The sequence below is a fragment of the Crotalus tigris genome, unplaced genomic scaffold (genome assembly GCF_016545835.1).
Source record: "Crotalus tigris isolate CLP2741 ecotype Arizona unplaced genomic scaffold, ASM1654583v1 scf7180000017775.1145084777:2100578, whole genome shotgun sequence".
NCBI classification, from domain to species: domain Eukaryota; kingdom Metazoa; phylum Chordata; class Lepidosauria; order Squamata; family Viperidae; genus Crotalus; species Crotalus tigris.
In genome coordinates this window covers 1,010,936-1,031,492 of record NW_024096626.1, presented here as the reverse complement: position 1 = coordinate 1,031,492, position 20,557 = coordinate 1,010,936, and the positions used below count along the sequence as shown (strand labels likewise).

The 20,557-nt window shown below is 38.3% G+C and overlaps 1 long non-coding RNA gene across 1 annotated transcript; it reads right to left on the bottom strand.

Annotated features, from left to right (window-relative positions):
* Positions 1-12,937: 12,937 nt before the first annotated feature.
* Positions 12,938-15,831, bottom strand: LOC120307402. The gene is made up of 3 exons (XR_005556521.1): positions 15,765-15,831; positions 15,373-15,531; positions 12,938-13,092 (listed from the first exon to the last, which is right to left on the bottom strand). It is a non-coding gene; the product is annotated as an uncharacterized LOC120307402 (long non-coding RNA).
* Positions 15,832-20,557: the final 4,726 nt, after the last annotated feature.

Below are 20,557 nucleotides of genomic sequence, written 5' to 3'. Positions count from 1 at the left end.
TAATTCAGTAATGCTATGAGCATTAGAATATATTTCTTTCAAAAAAAAAACCAACTTCTGAATTCAGAACCAACTGAATATCCTTACAATGGCATCTGTTTCTATTAACAGCTTAATAATTACTTGCTATTTTTTCTAGGGGATCTAATTATTGTACAACAATAGATGACAAATAGAAGCAGCATGACAGATGAGCAAGGTTGCAAAGAATAATTATCAGCTTTCCAGGGTAAAGGTATCTAAAAAAACCCTTTGAACTATAGGAAACTAGCTTTTAGTGGTATTCTATTAGTAGAAATGGAGCATGTGTTTAGTTTAGTTTTGTTTTGTTTAGTTTAGTTTAGTTTAGTTTAGTTTAGTTTAGTTTAGTTTAGTTTAGTAAATTACAAATCAAAGCACATCATTTTGTAAAGATTCAGGACTTGTCTGACGTGAAGCTGTTTCCTCTGACATGATCTATATTGGTCAGGGCTAATTCAGAAGGCTATAAGAACAGAGCAGCCTTTTGCATATATTTGCCACTATTCCTAATTACCGAAAGGCTTCTCTTTACTTCTAGTTATGGTGGATAGAATATTCTTTGTGCATTTGTCAAACATCTGGCAAAGAACTCTGATTGCACTTACGGGCCTATCCATAATCTGAAACTGTACATTTTTCTCTTTTCTATCTTCAGTGCTTGGAGATGGCCTGGAGAATTCCTGCAGTTTTCTTGGCAAGGTTTTCCAGAAGTGGTTTGTCATTGAATCCTTTCTAGGGCCGAGAGAAATGACTCACCCAAGAACACACAGCAGGCTTTGTGCCTCACTTGCAAGAGGGGCATTCCAAAAACAAAGAGGCCTCATCAAGAAGGCCTCTCCAGCATCCTCACATAATATAGCTCTCCCAGCAATGGGATGCTTTTGAGGGCCCTCATGATTCATTTTGATATTTAGGCTGGTACCTGCTGAGATAGATACCCACTTCAATATTGGGGTCACAAACCATTATGAATATTAAACTGTATTAATATTTGGACTTCAAGATTTTAGTAACATATAGGCCAGAAGTCCCCAACCTTTTGGGCACCAGGGACCGGTTCCGTGGAGAAAGGTTTTTCCGTGGACCAGAGGGAGTGTGGTTTTGAATACTGCCTCCATCCCGAGGATGGAGCTTTGTTTGTTTGTGCGGCCCGCTTGCTGGCATGCTGCGGACCGGTGCTGGTCCACAGACCGGGGGGTTGGGGACCCCTGATATAGGCTATCAGTACTGCAGAATCTGTGTTATGGCATCTCTAAAAGGTTTTCTAGATAATTCAGTGCCAGATTTTACACTAAGTGCAATTTCAGAGTTGCTTTTAAGAGCAGATCTGCATGTAATTAACTGCAGTTCCCAAACAGGAAGCTATCAGAGAGCACCAACTATTCTTCCCAGTCCTTCCCTGACCAGGAACAGATGTAAATCACCAGACCAGATACAGTTGATTGAATTTACTCCTGATCATCAATATCACCTTGGGCTTAAATGGTAGAAATAAATCTGAACACACACTAAGAGTATATGTCTGCTTTTTGGAGAGAGTACAGCCCTATCTAAATTGAATACATTAAAACTTTTAGTTAAGTTAAAATGCTTTAAAAGTTTACTCAGTTAAGACTTTCATCTTTTTATTTAAATCATGTTTCCTTTATCAATATAGAACTTCATGGAATAAAAAAATTATTGGGACTGAGGATAACCTTTGATATTGTAATTCAGGTTAAAATAACTCCAAGTAATAACGCAGAGGAAAGATAATAAAATGTGGATTTGCATTGTGTGGAAAAGGGCCACCTTATCATAAAATAAAAAGAAATATAAATCAGGGCTAAAGGACAAGATCAAGGAGCCAGTCTAAAGGATGGGTCCAAGGCTGGAAAGGCGTAACCATGAGGCGCAATTGTAAGTAACATTTTTTTCAGCATTATCATAACTTCAAATGATCACTAAACAAATGTTGTAACTTGAGGACTACCTATGGAGATATGTTAGTAAACTTTCTATCAGATTTCCTTTGCTTTGTTTCTTATTTCAGTGGATCTCTTTTTTTAACATGACAGAAACCTGTTGAATTCTTGGATTTATGAGCAATTAATCCATTATATTTCATCTTATTGGGATTCAGCTTCAGTTTACTATCTCTCATCCAGAGTCCAATGCCTGCATTGGTCCGATATCTTAAACGGACGATAGAAGCATTGCTGGGTGATAACAGTACACTGCTGGCACCAGACATTAAACCCATGATGACTTACTTGCTGTCACTTGGCCTACTTCATCTATCACCATCATTATCTTCTGGTCCTTATTTACTATTATGTCGTCTGGTTGATTGGCCAGTATCTGTCTGTCTGTCTGAATCTGGCAGTCTCATACAGTCTTAGCTTTCTCATAGTTCATTTTAATATTTATATCAAATTCAGTAACAAAGTATCACATACATATGTAAATGAACACTAAAGGAAAATAAAATTAAGAATAACCTTATTTTCCTTTAATTAAATCTATTCATGATCTCTGCTTAATTTTCAGAATTAGCAGTGAGTGAGCATTAGAAGTTTCAAGGTGACATAATCATATTAATTCCTCAAGAAGCACTTCAAAATAGCACCTTCAGGTAAATCAAACTTTCCTCATATTTCCTATCATGAATTAACTGTGGATTAGGTTCTTCCAAAATAGCACTATTGTCATTGTGGAACATGGCTATTTGTATAATTTTTTAATAGCCAGGAGAAAATCAGAAACCTGTGTAGAAAGAAGGATAGAGCAGGCACAAAAGTTCAGGAAGATGGCATGCAGATGTCTGTAACTTTGTTGAAAGAGGAAACCCATGCTTCACATTATTTTAAGTTCTAGATCCTACCTTAAGGGCCAATTAGCTACACAGAAAAAAAAATAGAAAACAAAGCTTAGAATCTAACTTGCCAGGAAATGACTTATTATCTTTAACTCAAAAGTTTGGCTCAGAGTGCTTTTTTTATTTCAACTTTTTAATATGATGTTGAGCAGTTATGTCCTCCTTATTTGTCAAATTCCAAATGTGGTATAGATTGTAATTCTGAATGTTAGAAATTTTTATGGTAACTAAATAAATTTAAGAAAATCATTTTTATCAATAGCATTTACCATTTAGGCATATACTGTATATCGCCCCATAACTCTTTACAACACTCTCTGGGCAGTTTACAATGTAGCAACATTATTTGCATATTTCCCCCAACAATGTGGATCCTCATTTTACTGACCTTAGAAGGATGGAAGGCTGAGTCAACCTTAAGCTCCATCAGGATTGAACTCCAGTCTATGAGCAGAGTTTGCCTGTAATACTGCATTCTAACCACTGTGCCACAAGGCTCCCCCTTTTTTTCTGTCAACAAACATATTGTAAATGAATAGACATGTATTTCATAAATTGTGCATGTGATTTCATTGATTGGTAAGGTCATTCCTTTAATAATAAAAAAGATAATTTTCCCATTCTGAAATACTTAATGCATGTTTATTGCATAAGATCATTTGAAAACTGAAAAATGTACCCTTTCTATTTTTGCATTACATTAACAAAATTACACTGGGAAATTACACTAATTTCTAAAGTGTAAGTTAGTAGAAACTGCTTTTTAAAACAAAAAATGATGAATATATACTGAAATATACACCTATTATGATGTTAGTTACATAGAAATGCCTTGATGTAATTTACTCTTTCATAGCTGACCTATTCATGTCATCAAGTTATGTTTTTACAAAGTTACGATTTTAAAGACTTAATCCACTTGTCAAATGTTTGCATAAACTACTGCAGTTAAAAGCATTTACTTTCAAGGAAACTTCTGTTTTCTTAAGGTGACCAACTTTTTTACAATGAAAAGGAGGACACAAATAAATTGAAGAAAAAAATATCGTAAATAAAAGAAACATTTTATTCATTGCAACAATAATACAGACAACTTGCATGTGCAAAGTTTGCCGGCCGGGTGTTTTGGCGCGCTCAGCAGCAATTCCTATTGGCTTTCGAAAGCCAATAGTGGGAGTAGCAAAGCTCATGCAAAAGTTGAAAAAAAACATCAAAAAAAGGTTCCAGAATGCTGTTCTGAGAGTTCTATGAGAAAAAAAAGCCCTGCAGAGTAGTCTTCAAATATCGAAAAAGAGGACATGTAGGAGGACACTTTTTGAGGGAGGACAGAACATACAAAAGGAGGACTGTCCTCCCTAAAGGAGGACGGTTGGTCACCTTAGTTTTCTGAAGTTCTTAGTTGCAGTAATGAATGCACATGGAGGTTTTTGAATAACAAAAACATAATGGAAATATTTTCAAGAAGCTGGAATTCATATTGCAAAAATAGATGTCTAAGATCAGAGTTCTATGTTATTTAAATACAGTACAGTGATGACACCAACAACATTGTACCTGATGGAATGCAGTGTTTTGAAGCATGGGGTGTGAATTTTGAAGTTTATGATTCAAATCTTATATAAAGACTTAATACATCGGTTAAAAGCACTTTAGTTAAGGAAAATGTTCTCTCTGAGCCTCTCATCTCAGTTTGCAGTACCGAAATAATAATATTGCCCCATACTGCATAGGAGTTTCGTAAAGTTAACTGAGATAATACTAACTATTTACATGCTTCAGATGTTTTGAATTACACTATAGCGACTTAATGTAATTAGTAGATTTTCTCCTCTTCCTCTGTGTGACCAGAGCTATCTCAGCCTCATTTTGTCATGGCCTTTGCTACTTTGCCGTGACATTTAAATAAATATTAAATAAATATTTATTTACAAGAGAGTCAATTTGCAGAATGACAGTACTTTACCATTCACCAAGATATTACTCAGATTCACTGTCATTTAACAAGCCAGATTTGATCATGTTTGCTATATCCCACTCAGGTAGTAATTAAAAACCCCAGAATAATGTGTTATTGTTGGTATCATAGAATTCCTTTAGATGTCCCCGTAAACACAGCACAAACATGAGCTGCTAAGTCGGGTTTTTTCCCATATTTTGTGATATTATCTTCATCTCATCCCCACCTCACACTGAAGGCAGCATAATGCTCTTTTTGAGCTGTTCTGTTTTAAAGTAAATTTTTCCAATACAATTTTTGCCATGCTTTATCAAAATATGGTTTATTCCCTGGTCAGGAATTAAGATCTGCTCAGTACCTATGGTACTGTAAGCTGCTGTGGACATGACCTCTCTCCTCTGGTTGCCAGGCAGAGGCCTCCAGGGCCCCTGCAGGAAAAGTGAGATGCCTGGCTGGTTTCTGCAAAGGCATCTGCCCACAGAAGACCTGACCTGCTTTTCTTGAAATTCTTATCTGATCTTAAGCAGGCCCCTTATAGACATCAGTTTAACATTCTACTAAAGCTCTTTTAAAAGAGACTTAGATCTATGTTTAAGAGGCAAAACTAGTACTCCAGCTAGCACCAGTGCTGCCAAGAAAGTCAATTTAAACAAGAAAAAAGCTGGCTTGGGCTAGCTGCATACTGCTCTTTCAGCCACCAATGAGTGCATTACAAATTTTCCACTGCTTCTGCTCACATGAGGTTTTGTGTGGCTGTACTCTTTACTGTTTTGTGTTTTTAATTCCCAGAAGCAAACATGTCCTTTTGCCTACTCTGTGGGTTACTTCCAGGTGTTGTTGGCCATGGCTGCTCCCTACCAGTGTTGCCATTCCCTTGCAGCCCTGGTTGGAGTGCTTGCTTAGTGTCAATTCTTTCCTCCTGCTTCACTCTAGGCCAGTGATGGTGAACCTTTTAGAGACCGAGTGCCCCAAAACCGCCCGCTCCCACTCTGCCTCCCGCCCTGCCTGCTCTGCCCCGCCTACCTCCTGCCTGCAGGGCCACGCACTGCCTCCATGGCCCACCACAGCAGATCACCCAGGCAGCCCTGCAGCACCATGGCAGCCACCCCTTTCGCCCACACCCCACAGCATCATCTGCACGCTATGGAGCGCAAGGGCGGAGTCTTGTCCCTCCTGCCTGGCTATGTCCTTGGCTGTGCTGCTCTGTGTGGGCCGCGCCTGGGGGCAACTCTCCTCCAGGGGGGCTGCTGGTGAGGAGGGGGCTGCGGGGAGAGGCGGAGCTGGGGCGATGGTGTGCATGCCCACAGAGAGGGCTCCGAGTGCCGCCTCTGGCACGCGTGCCATATATTCACTACCACTTCCCTAGGCCCTATGTCATGGAGGCTATTTACAAAAATAGCCAAACTGACAAGAAACAAGTGCAGAGCCTGCAACCTGTTAGCCAGATAACTTGACAGATGGCTAAGCCAGACATTCTAGGCCCCTGTCTGCATTTCCCCAGCCCTATCCTTATATGGAACATTATATGGAACAAAGGTGGTTGATTTTGTCACTGGAAGGTGGGATGAGAACCTAAGGTCTCAGTGTGCTTTCAGAAATGGAGTTGTTTCATCCAGGGCATGTGTCTTCTTCCTGTATTGCTAGGGTGTGCTTATTGTTTGTAGGGAAACTGACATCTAAGGAGGTATACTCTTTGAATTGAATCAAATAAAGGTTGGTAGATATCTCCCTAAAGAAGGGAACCTCACAAAGTAGCAGCACAATTCCAGGAAAATACATGTCGGAATAAGGAGGTACCAAGGGTATACCTGCCCTTTCCAAAGGACCTTTTTTGCTTCAAATCCAAAGCATTCTTTTTCCCCATTGATACCACGTATTGAGATATCACTTTTCAGTCTACGTTTAAAGGTTATCAGTGTCACGTAAAAAAAGTCATGCTTCAGAAGCCATAAATAGCTGTTGAGAATGAGAGAGATTGAGAGATTGAGAGAGAGAGAGAGAGAGAGAGAGAGAGAGAGAGAGAGAGAGAGAGAGAGAGAATCCACACCAGACAATCTTAGTATGGTTCTTGCATATTTCCATCAAGGTCATTTTTTTTTACTCTTTACATTGTCTTTGTTTTTGCAAACCTGAAATATGTTTCAAATTAATTTCAAATTAATACTCAATCCCCATTCTTTCAGGACTTAGCTGCAGCCACAAACTCTTTGGAGATAGATAGTTTTATCATATAGTATCATATTCAAAATAACTTCAACAGTCTTGAATACTGGATCAAATCCAACAGGATTTGGGGATTTGCCATAGTCAGAAATACACATTTGCTATGTCATGCATATTCAGAATTTTATGTAGACTCTGAACTTATGACTATATTAATTTTACTTCATTTTAAAGGCTGTGGAAAATGTCTCCCTCAAAGAAGCATATTATAAGAGATGTATAAATAATTCTGACATCCTGTTGCAAGCAAAATTAATGTGCTTAACCAAGGGATTATTCTATGTATCCTATAGGATTATGTTCCTGATACTGAAACAAAAATATTTCTGTTGTAGGGACTCTGTTCTGCATTCATTTTGCAAGTTCCAGTATTGTGTGGATACAGCTTGCCAAATTGTTTTGGTTCCAATCACAGTGAGCAGGGGAAGAGTAATAAAATATAGATGTGTCATACACTTCCAGCAATGGCTGTTCTACAGTACAATTTCCAAGTATTTGAAAAAAATGTCATCTGCATAGAGCTCGAGGCAACCTCCTCCAGAAGATGTTTTCTCTCAAATTTCTTTTTCTCATAGGTTTTCTAAGTATAGAAGCCTCAGGCAGTTGTAGGTGGCAAGCTTTGCAAAACTTCTGCAAAGCTTTCAGACTTTCGTGGTCTGTTGCTCAACAGAAAATCTGCTCAACATTTATATCTTTAAAGGACTAGTGACTCATGTGATATACTATACTTTGACTGATATGGCCCTATCTGGCTAAAAACTGGTTAATCTTTTCTGTCTAGGCCATCTAACTCTGGGTGGTACTTTCCTCTAATTAAATCACCAATTAGGGAAGCAATAGAACTCCTTGGTGGTACACCTAAAGCTTATAGACAAAGGAGAAACTTCAAAATAATTTGAAGATTTCCAAAAATCCTAACAAAGGACAAAGAAGACATATTCATGAATCAACCTATTGATCCTATTAATTATTTTGCTGTGACAGTCCTAGTCCTTGGTATAGCACCAAAAGTACCCCCTAAAGCATCTGATAAACTGACCCCATGCTGAGTTACCTAAATAAATGAAATTCAGTTTTTGTATCCTGAATGTGTATATCACAAATAATTCTTATTTAGACAAGGGCAAAAAGTTGAAAACCAGATTGTACCATTACAATTCTGTCACTAAGAAAGTAAATTTAGACCATACACAATTTTTTATTTGCTTGTTAGACCCAAAACATCAAAGATGAAGTAAGCACCTTGTCTGGGCAAATCAAGAATCAGTGTGCCCAAAGAAGCGCAATTTTACATATGTTACATATTCTGTACATTCTGTAAAACCCAAGATAAAATAACACAATCTCCTGGTTTCTAGCCTGGTATCTTAACCACTACACCAAACTGGCTCATCTTAATTATTAGAAACTCTGAAAATATGAATATTTTCCCCAATATTTGGTTATTATTGTACTGCCTTATAAAAAAATCTTGGGTGGAGAATTTTAATGAGCATGACTAAAAAAAAGCATGAATCAATATTTGATGCTGGTGGAGAAATCACACTAAGTCATGCTGTCTTTGTTTCCTGTAAGAAAGCGGTAGGTTTCCCCCCCCCCCGCTTCCATTTACTTTACTAGGCCTTGGGTATTTCTCAGCTCTGCTCAGTTAGAATTTTTTACTTTCAGATAATAATTGCCAAAGTTAAGCACAATTTTTGCCTGATCAAGAACATCTAACTTTGCTTCAGTTAATCCTTTTTGTAATTCCATAAATGTTTAGTTGACTCTCATTTCTTGCAGAATATTCAAATATCCAGATTGTGCTTCTGATGCCTAACTCATCTAAATAACCTCTAAATTCATCTAAATAACTTGGCAAGGCTAGTCCTGGTAAATACCAGCCACTACATAAATTATTAAGTGACCAAGGATTCCAGCAGAGCTATGTTAAGGAATATATGGACAGAAAACCATTATATCCATAATGCAGCATCTAAACAGTTTGGGGGGGTGGTCTAAAAATATACTTTAAACCAGGGGTGGCGAACCTATGGCACGGGTGCCAGAGGCGGCACTTGGAGCCCTCTCTGTGGGCACACGTGCCGTTGCCCCAGCCTCGCCTCCCCCCATGACCCCCTCCTCTCCAGCAGCCCCCCTGAAGGAGAGTCGCCCCTGAGCGTGGCCCACCCAGAGCAGCACAGCCAAGGACATGGCAGCCAGGCAGCATAGACAAGTTTCTGCCCTCACACCCCATTATGCACAGTTGATGCTGCAGAGCGCAGGCAGAGGGCATGACCGCCATAGCGCTGGTGGGCTGCCTGGGCGATCTGCGGTGGGCCTGGAGGCGGTGAGTGGCCCTGTGGGCAGGTGGGGTGGGGGATGGGGGGCAGAGTGGGGAGGTTTACGGGGTGGAGCGGGAGCGGGCCAGTTTTTGGGCACTCGGCCTCTAAAAGGTTCGCCATCACTGCTCTAGTCAGTATTGGAGTGAAGGATCACTAGAAAGTTAAAAACAATAATACACAAACAGCCAAGGGACACTATTTCAGTATTACTGCCCAGAAAATTCCATAAAGTTATTAAGAGGTGAGCTCAGTTTTGGAAAAAAAATCAGATCAATCTTTATTATGGTCATAAGCCAGCTTGGAAAAGAAACTTTAGTTTTTACAGGAGTCCTAGTTTAATCAGGAATATTTTCCTCTTGCTTCAGCTTTTGAGTCTCTTTTGGGTGGTGTTTCTTTTCTCCCTGCTTCTTCTTTTTACCCTATAATAAACTGCTTAAAAAGCAGAACTTTTGGGGGAAAAGTGAAAAAAGCATTCTTTGCTAGATTTTATGTATTCCAGTCTGAATGGAATAACAAAGAATGTCTTTTAAACTTTTACCCTGAAGTATTTAGGGCTGTTTAGTTGACCTAGAAGAAGTATGAAAATCCAAAGTGTGATTCTCTCAGGAGTCAACTATGATATTGCCCAGCTCCTTTGAAGTCCATGATACCAGCTGTCAGCTCCTCAGTTTTTTGCCTACATATCTTAAAGAAGCATTACTTCCCTTTTTTCAAAATATTATACTGCATCCACTAATATAAGGAAATTGCAATAAAGGAGAGAAAATCAGATATTTATTTTCTCTTCCTCTCTCTTCTTCCCCAGCATTGTGTCTATAATCTTTGCTCAAAGTCTGGAAAAGACTTTGATTGAGCAGCTCAATCAAATTCTTTCACCCTACCTGAGGTGGTGTGATAAGGGTCCAAATATAGACAAACATGCAGTTCCATGTTTATATTATTGAGGTTTGTGCATATGTAAAGTCATTTGACAGAGACTGAAGGGAAGAAATGAATAGATCCTTCTCAGCATGTTTGGCAATAGAAGTTCCCTACCCCTCCAAGAATACTACCGAATATACAGTATACATTCAGTATATGCAAACTAACAAGTTCCAAGTTTTGGAAGGAAAAAGACTCAGTAGTCATGGGGCCAGCCCGACACCTCTTATTTTTCAAATTCCTCAGCAGACCTGGAGCGGTCTTATTAATTTCACTTTGTGGAAAGAGATGCAATTTAGCATAATTATGTTGCCAGTACTACTTCTCAATGGTCATTCACATAGGAAGGGCATTGTGTGTAATTCTTAAGAGCCAACTTCATCAATGTGACTACAATGCCCATATTTATTTAATCTGTGAAGGATTTCATTTGAATGAATAACTATTTTTCTAAATATTGTCAAGCACAGTATTTTTAGCCCATTAATTGCTCCCACCACATGCCCAAAATATGTGAGTTTCTGCTTGCTGATCAAAGTAGCACTTATGGTTTAGTTGATTCATGACTAACTGGTTCTTTTTTGTAATGGGCTGACATTCTTGTAATCCATAGTATCTTAAGTAACAATTTCCAATTCAATATTTGAAGGTACTTTTCTTTCTCTTACTCTTTCTGAATGTTCAGCTTTCACAGGTGTACTTTACCACTAAGAAAAAGGTTTTAGCTGTTCTTATTCTTCATGTCAACTATTTTACTAAGTATGCTGCTTGACTTTACCATTTTGTTGTTAATATTTAATAGTCAGTCAGAACTTTTAGTTCTAATTCTTCTTTTCTTTCAGCTGATGAAGTGGCTGCATATTTCAAAATAACTATCTATTTAGACAAACAGATTAAGTCTGTTTTAGATCCTTACTTCAATTCCATATTTTTTTAATATGCTGTACTTCTTCTAAAACTGTTTTTTCCTAAGTTGTTCTTGTCCTTAAAGAGACTTAGACATTTCAAAATGAAGATAACAAGTCTTCATTTTGTGTGAACACAAGAAGCACAGTGCTGATCTCATAAAAAGTCAGTGCTGTATCCCCTTTACGGAAAGTAAATATTCTGTGTTGCTAATGTGGTGCCATATTCTAAATTAGAAGGCCTGAATCATCCCTTGTTTTCCAAAATTTTCCACCTCCCCCAAATTCCTAGAATACAGTAATCAGATAAAAAGAAACAACAGATTGAAAGCAACAGTAACAGTTTGGAAAGTTGATTAATAGAGATACATATATCGACTCATTTTTTTTTTGTTTGGACTTTCATTACAGATAAAGTTTAATCCTCCAGATTTTGTCTCTACTGCTTGTCATCCAGAACTGTTGATCCTATGATGGGGTTGATGGGAGATAGAGTCCAATAACACCAGCTACCTCTTTACTTTGAAGGCTTGGCCTGTAATGGCCAAGTCCATTTTCCCTGAAGTGGCAGAAGCCATAAAGGGGAAAGAGAACTAAACCTGGTTTGTTACAAAGGGGCTGTTTGTAATCTGTTTTACCCACAGAGGGAATAGAATTCTAGTCACATTTTCCTTGTTTTCCTGAATAAAAAGCCTGTAAAGTTTTCAGGCTTCAAAATGTTTCACTTCTGCAAATCTTAGTCATTCCATGTTACAATGGCACTAGTACTCTAAGATCAGTTTGACAGTTCCCATTATGTCTGGCTCATTGGGTGAGCAAATCTGAAGAGGGCCTCGCGGGACTGTAAAAACAACTGTCACACCTGTTCTTGTAGCTAGTGTGATCCAGCTGGCTCAGTGTGGCTCTTGGGAATGATACCTCTCTCCCTGTACGGTACATGCTACAACAGCATCTTTTTTCCAGTGCACGTACTGTATTGCCTGATTAACTGAATCAGCTTTTCTGGTAGAACTTAAATCTGGCAAGGATGAATATGAAATGTTTGCTTTTGTAGTAACTACCAGTCCCTCTCTTAATTTTCTTCTCTTTTGCCTTCTACATAATATGTATAACTAGTTCTGATGTTTATGTTAACATTTATTGCTTCTTTTTCTGCTAAAACAATTAAGAAAAAACATTTATATCTTCTGTTTCGTAACATCTATATGACTGGAAAATAAATGTACAGAGATGAAGTGAGGGGAGAAAATGGCTTGAATTATCAGACCATTTTGTAGTCTATAATAACATGGTATAATTTATATTCAGTGTAAAATGATGATTCTGATGCAAAAGCATCTAAAACAGACATGTCAAACACAAGGCCTGGGGGCCGGATGCGGCCCGCGAAATGGTTTCATGTGGCCCGTGAAGCCATTCTGGAAACAGTGAGGGAACGGCCCCCTCTGCCTTGGCCCTGGCCCAGGCCAGCCAATGTACAATTTTGTGGTGGCCATCTTGGCACTTGCCCCAGTCCCACCCCCTTCTGCCAGAAACCCTCAGATCTGTCCCACTCCTGCCCAGGCCCCCACAGGCACCCTTGACGCGAATGATGTAGAACTGGCCACACCCACCCAGTAGGCTGCACCCACTCTGGCCACACCCACCCGCCCCCCCCAAGGGCAACCGCAATGCTGATGCGGCCCTCAGTGAAATTGAGTTTGACATCCCTGATCTAAAATCACTCCTGATTTCTGACAAACATTCTGAAAGAACAGAACTTTGGGAACCATTTCCTATGCAATTAAATTAATAACAGTTTTAAAATAACAATTATACACGCAGCATTTCCTGATGCAGTCCTGTAGCCTCAGGGATCTTCTCCCAAGATGAATGGGCTTTCCCCTGTAAGATCAAAGACATAGAAAGGGAATCATCTTGCATGCCTATCAACTTTTGTTGCTCTGCTGTTCCCATCCTGATCTCAGTAAGCCTCTGCCAGGATCCTTACTTCTCCAACCTCTGCCCCTGCACCATCCAGACAGAATCTAAACCACCCGATGGCTATGTAAATAATTTCCCATCTCTCGCTTATAATGGAAAGGAAATATTATCACCCCTCCTCACCCCTACCTCATGGCCATTATTGCTCTGCCAGTCTGCAGTCAAGAGTGGGCTACTAGTTGCTTCTCAGATCCTTCTGAGGAAAATTCTGGGTTCTGTCTGGGCATCAAAGAATTGCCATATGTATGTGTTCATTTTGATCATCATAGGTTGATATCAAAAAAGGATCATATTGTCAGTCCTATACGGTAGTATGGGAAATGAGGGGGAAGAGGTTGTTATTAATGGCTTGCATAAGGTCCCAAATGGCTGGTCTTGACAAAACTAAGCAAAATCAGATCTGGTTAGAATTGAAATGCCAGTCCATCCAAAAATCTCAAGGTGCAGAGTGGTAGGGTAAAACCACAAAGAAAAGAATAGAAGGAGCAAGTAGCAAAGCAGTTTCATGTTGTTGCCAAGAAAAGAAGACCCCAGGAATTGAGCTTGACTCTAAGAAGTTTTTTTTCCTGATACAGCCCAACACTTTGTTTCTGACACATTCACCATTTGAATAGGGAATTCCTAAGTTAATCTTTCAGCAACCATATCATATCATACTATATCACTTCACTGGGCAATACTGCTAATGAAAGCCAGAAAACAGAGGATTTAAATTTAACACATATTATACTTTATGTTGGTTTATATTCATTTTGAGAGGCAAAAAGTGCAAGCAGAACTTCTAGTATCTTTTGCAAAAAATGCCGTAGAATTTAAAAATTAGAACAAACACTCCAGACTGATCATTGACTTGTTCTGGAATCGTATGACTAGCAATGCATAATTTTTCCATTAGATGTCTCTAGTACCTTGATGTTGAAGGGGAAAAAGTAACAATGAGAAATTAGCAATTATATAGAATTAAAAAGTGTTGACTTGGGGAACTAAAATACCTAAACATTTGATCAAGCCGTTCAAAGTAAATAGTATGAACATTACGAAGCTTTTGTATAGAATAAACAATATTTTATAAACTATATATTTACATGTAATTGAAGATAGAATTTGGCTGTCATTTTCATTTGAAATGGCACAAAATTAAAAAGTTTTCAAAGTGCTTGATGGTGGCTGCAACAAGCTTTTTTTAAAAAAAAAGTTTGACCAGAATATTTCTAAAATTTATTTTAAACGTTCAACTAACAAAGTTACTTTTCCTGCTTTTCCTTCTTAAAATTATTGTTTTAAATTCAGTCACAAGTTGGCAGTTACTTTCCAAAGGACTTTTCAAACATTAACAAATGATAACAGATTAGATTCTTTGAGAAATAATTTCCTTAGAAGAGTCACTCTTGTTGTTACTCAAAGGGATTAACAAAAACATTCCAAGGTCACACAGTGAATCAGTGGCAATGTGGCACTGAAATCACAAATGTCACAGTCCTCAAACATCACTTTCACGGTGGCCAACATGTTAATCTTTGGATATAAAGTGGTTTCAGCAACATGGAGCACTTTGTTCACTGTTCCAGCCAACTAACCAGTCACATCTATAAATTCCATATCTGTGATATCCATTCACACATATTAGCTGTAAGGTAAGCATTATGTAGTATTCTGAGCAATTGATTCTTTTTTTATTGTTGGAATGGTTATGCACCTTCATTTAGCCTGAACAAGAAATAAACAAATCACAATCATATAGTACTTCTGCAAATTACAAGGTTCTTCCAAGCTTGCTGTTATTAATCCTGATACACAGTATGAGAAATTCTATTCTGATCCTTTAAATAATGGCATCCAACCCAAGAGAACCAGCAGAATTCATTATCACATGTTTTAGAAATGGTCCCCACTCGGAGTCATTTTAGAAAGATTAGAGAAACTCCTGAAAAATAAAACTAACAGCTATTATTAGTCATCATAATTCCATAAGGGCTAGACAATGTTTGTGCCACCATGCTATATTTGGCTTTGTTTCAACAAAAGACTGGAGGGAGGGAACATACTCAAACAGTAAGCCAGAAAAAAAAAAAAAAAAGCAGGAGGCATCAGGGCACACCGTTAAAACAAATAAATCTAAAATTGAACATAAATGAATAAATTAACCCCTTGTGCATGCCCCTCCCCCATCTTTTTGCTGACCTTTATAGATATCTAAGATCAGTTTGCTGAAATTCGAGGCAAGGTGGCAGGAGGCTTTGATGGATATCCCAAGGCTTTCTGGATGCCGTGAGCAGTCCAAAAATTGCTCACTTCTATGCATTGATTCTTCTTGGTGTAGGTTTCTTCTTGGACTAGTTTCTAAGAAACACAAGTGATATGTTTCAAAATGTAACTAGCTAGTTTTTCAGTCCTGTAGTAGCAGCAACCTTCTTTATACTTTTACTTTTTTTGAATTTGTGTTTGCAAAATAGGGATTGGGTAGAATAGCACATATCTTTTTAGACAACTGACCATTCAATTTAAACCAAGCAAAATGGAATCTTCCTCCATTGTGTGAATTAGTTACAGATCCTAGTGTTTTTGTTTCTTACCTCTAATGAGGTTTGCATTTGAAGTTTCCTCGTTCCCATTCAGCCCATTAACATGGTGCTATTTTTCTGTAGAAGAATATGAATAGAAAGAAAGCTGTATCTATTCATTGCTGCTGACTCACTAAAGGTAATTAAGAATGCACGTAAATGTTTAAGTGAATGAAGGTCTCTAAGGCAAAGAGACAAGGCTAGGAAAAATTGTGAAGCACTAATTACATTAATTGCAATCAATTTGGGAGCATTGTCTTCCTCCATGCTTCTAATGTCAATAAGCTTCTGAAAGTCATGTGCCATGAAACAGGCTCAGTTTAGAGTCTAATATCAGAATTCATAATTATTTTATTTCATTTGAAAGAGTTGGGCAAAAACAAGATGATGTTTGTACGGAATTACAAAACTGGTTTTTAACTGTATCTATAAAGTTCAGAAATTACTATTTCCACCATGGCAACCATCCTTTTATATGGGAAAAAGTAAAGGAGACTCCTATGATGCACAAGTGATATAGAAGAGTTTTATGCTTTCTGCCCTTGGTACTTTAATCTTTAAAGAGAGGGGCAATGCTACTATCCTGGTTGACATATCAAATGTAGAAATACTTAAGGATGCAATGGCAACTTTTGAATAGATAGTCCTACAGTTGTAATATAAATTCAATTTCTTGGTTGTGGTAAAGCAGACTCCCCATGTCAGATAAGTAGAGTTCCAGCTTTTTTCAAATGTATGGTCTGAGGAGAATTACGGGAGTTGAAATCCACTACTTCTGGAAGGCAGCAGATTGGGAAAAAATTTGCTTTAGTGTAGCAGTAGGCTGGGACTCTGGGAAAAAATATTTTGAAGGAACTCGTAGAGTAGGTTTCAGGATTGCTGATCTGTTCCTTAGAGAGGAATAAACTGCTAATGATCAGATACAGTATATTCAGTTGGTGTTCTTTGGATGGGAAATAATGACAAGAAATCTCTTTCCTTGTATTGGAGAAATAACGAATGCCAACTATTAAGAGCAGCAAGGAAAGTGTTTTGTAATTTTGCAGTTGGAACTGGGAGAGGGGAGGAGAAATATTATTAGCTAGTATGAACTGAAGGAAAAATGTGGAAATTTACATTACTGTACTACTCTCTGGAAATGCAAAGTTAGATTAATATTTCTGAAGTCTGTTATGAAACTATATTTACCTTCATTCTCTTTTGCTGGCTTAATTAAATTTTCATTAAAATATGTCTAACCTTTCTTTCCTTCCTTCCCCAAAAGCCTCTGTTTATAGAATAAATGTTTCAAGGACACTCAAGTTTTTAGATCTCTCCCATCTAAACCCCCCCTCCAAAGGTATTGGAATTTCTCCAAGATATTCTCACTTATCCAGGGAAGTGGACTAGTTCAGTTATAAGTGATGATTTTGAAGATTTTTTTTTATAAACCTTTCTCAAATCATCCCTACATGCAGGCTATAGTGTTAAAATATACATATGTTTGATCCACAGACTTATGAAACTAACGAGTGATTGAAGCTGGCTTTTTTGTGCGTAAAAGAAGATATTGCTCTACAGAGATTCTCTTGTGTAATAGTGTGACTATAGACTCTCAGGCAGTGTTTATCAACCTTGGCAACTTTTAAGATGTGTAGATTTCAACTCAGCATTCCTCAGCTAGCGTGGCTGGGAAATTCTGGGAGTTGAAATCCACACATCTTAAAGTTGCCAAGGTGAGAAACACTGTTTAGGGCCTACTGGTAGATATTCTGGCTGAGCAATCTGTGCTTGGCTTTAAATCCCCCAATGCCAGTAGAGGCAAGCCAGCCAGCCCAATTTCTTTTCTTGCCATTTCCTCCTTTGACTATGCTGTCTGTCTGATCTCTCCTCTTGCTTGCTATAAGTAAGACTCTAGGGATGTTGGGATGGGAAGGGAGAGACAACAGGACTAGAGACAGAATGAATTAGAATAGTTGGAGCTCTTATTGCAATGAAGGAATTTAAAGACAAAGTGTAGATGGTTAGGTTATGACAAATATCCTTACCTACCAATGGCATAATCTCAATTCATCAGCTTTGGGTTCATGGTAAACCAAAGCCAAAGATACTATATTATAGCTCAGCATGCTATGCAAATCCCAATTCATTATGTCCATGAGCAATCTGAGTCCAATTCTCTCTTGTACACAGTTAAATGTTTTCCCATGCCTTCAATGTCATTGGTCTTGTGATTAAACTCTAGAGATCTATTTAAATCTATGGTTTTATTCTTGGCATTATTTGTACAAGCTAAAGCAGAAATATCTTTGCTTAGATACTTTATTTATTCACTGGGCTGTGCCAACATTAAACGTAGTTGTACTTATACTGCTTATAGGAGCTGCATAGAAAACAAAGAATCAACAAGAGAAACTTTCCTTGTGTTCAGCACTAGCTGCAGCTCTGACATTGACAGCCAGTCAGGCCAGCCTACATGTTAGACAGGCTGATTCAGAATCGCATCTGCAAGTGAGACAAGGTTCTTCAACATGTGCAGAATCAGAATGCTAGAGATAAAGCTTTTGGAATCCTCTTAAAATCAAGGAGTGGAACTCAAAGAAGAAATTCCAGAAATATATGTATACCAAGGCTACACAATAATGAAGTTTATCATCTTCTCAGCAACCTCAAAATGAAATCTCCCCATGAAGTTGAAGGAAGCCCAGATAGCTGGAACAGAGGAACTTTTGTTTTGAAAATTGCTATTTTACAAGAAAATAGGTAACCAGTCTAGTCAAGAATTTGTGTTTTATATTCTCTCCCCCCCCCAAATGGTGCTAAATTGTCTAATTTCTCTGTATAAAATCAGGACTTCCTCTGTGTAAGTTCTGTTCTCTGCATAAGATCAGGAATTTGTGCAGTCTCAGACTTTTTATTCATATCCAGATTGTACAAGAAGGAATAATATTGTCTTTATTTTTATAATTTGTAATACAAGAAAATTGTTCACAGCATCTCTTCAAGATGTTGCAAAGGCTAGGATGGCTCTCTTTGTAGTAGATCAGTGCCATCTTGTGGTCCACCTGGACCACTGAATTTTCTTCTGTAATTTTTTTTCAATTTGTCAATGACTTAGGCCAGGGGTGTCAAACTGCCAGCCCGCAGGCCCGTTGCATCATATGGAGACCGTACCCACCCCAGCTCGGCAATGCAAAAAACATTGCGATACATCGCGACACGTCACGTGACATGGCGAGCTTGACATCTATGATTTAGGCAGATGTATTGTTTACACTTTTCTATATAAGATGTTTACATTTTGATAACTACAGTTAAAAGGCAGTTGCATGCTATGTTTACTTTTTCTTTGAAAAAAGATTTGGTTTTCTTTATTTCTGATGAGATTGGTTTATCTTCCAAGGATAGAAGGGAAGGCTAATCATGTAGTGAAATACCTCTACACCATATTGCTAGGAGGTTTCACCATTGAAATTAGGTGTGACAGCTGCTGCCTCAGGCAGGCAAGTTGGGCCAGGATATGAAGACCGAGAAGCTTGTGAAAAGGACATATTGAAAATCTCTTTTCCTATGGGCTCAGCTGGTCTGCTACAATCTCCATGTCTAGAAAAGCTTTCTAAGATCTTTTCTTGTAAGGCATAACATAGGAGGCGTCCTTTAAAAAAGGAATGACTCGACTCTGCTTGATTCTGATTTTCTAGTACTCAGGTTTTCTTTGGGAAAGCAAGATTAGGCAGGAAAGACCTTGCTGATTTGGGGAAAGTTCCATTCTCAAATTAGCATGTATACCATGTACAATGGAAAAGTTTTGCAAAGAAGAACCTACAGTATAATGTTTATCTTGCTGCTGCCAAATCTTACATTAAAAAGGTAACTGAAGGGCATGAAGGAAATTGTGTGTGTGCAAGATTTATCACCAGCCAAATGTCCTTGCTCTGAGTTGAAAACAGTATTACTTTCTTCACTAAGAAACTGCAGCTGCAGCTCTCTCTAACATTTACTCATGTCAGGTTTATAAGATGTGGTCTATTTCTATTTTTCAAAATAGTTGTAGATTTCTTTTCAAGATGCGGATTGCTACTGCTTTTAAAGAGGATGGGAAGCAAGAACCTCCTCTCCGTATTGTGAGTCCTTCCACAAAATGGATGCACTGTTGGGAGGCACTGTTTATACACAAAATGGCTACCGGGATAAGTGTCACAAAATACTAATTTGTCAAACCTAGTGAGACTGCTCCCTGCTGCTTTCTCTAGCTGTCCACTCTCTCCACCATTCCAGATAGGTTCTATTACTTCAGTTCACTTCAATTCCAAAAGCTCTAGCAATTACAGCTGGCCAGGTGTGGAATCTTCTGTGTTGTAACACAGCCCTTTCAGCAGTTCCAAGAAGATTCCACACACCCATTTGCACTATTCAGGTGACCCTGAGGGCACAGATAAACCTCCAAGTGGCCTCCACAACTCTCAGAAAGAGTGCTAACGACCAGATGGCTGCAAGAATACTGTAGAAATCCTTCCACTCTCCACTATTCAGTCAGAACTGAAGAAGCTTCTTGGATGAGAAGTGAAAAATCTTCAAGAAAAAACAAAGAAAGTCCAAGTGCCTTTTGAAAAAGCACCTTTGGGACAACAATGATCTGGATGACTGAGAATCTCCATAGACAACCTATTCCTTCATTACTTAATGTTTCTGTCCTTTTCTGTATTTATAAATAGAAGGCAGGTATTTTTAATTAGACACAAAGCTTCTTGGTGTCTAGGAGACACTGAAACTGAATTTGGTTCATTTAAAAAACAAAACCCCTGAATCTTGAGCTCATCCGGGCA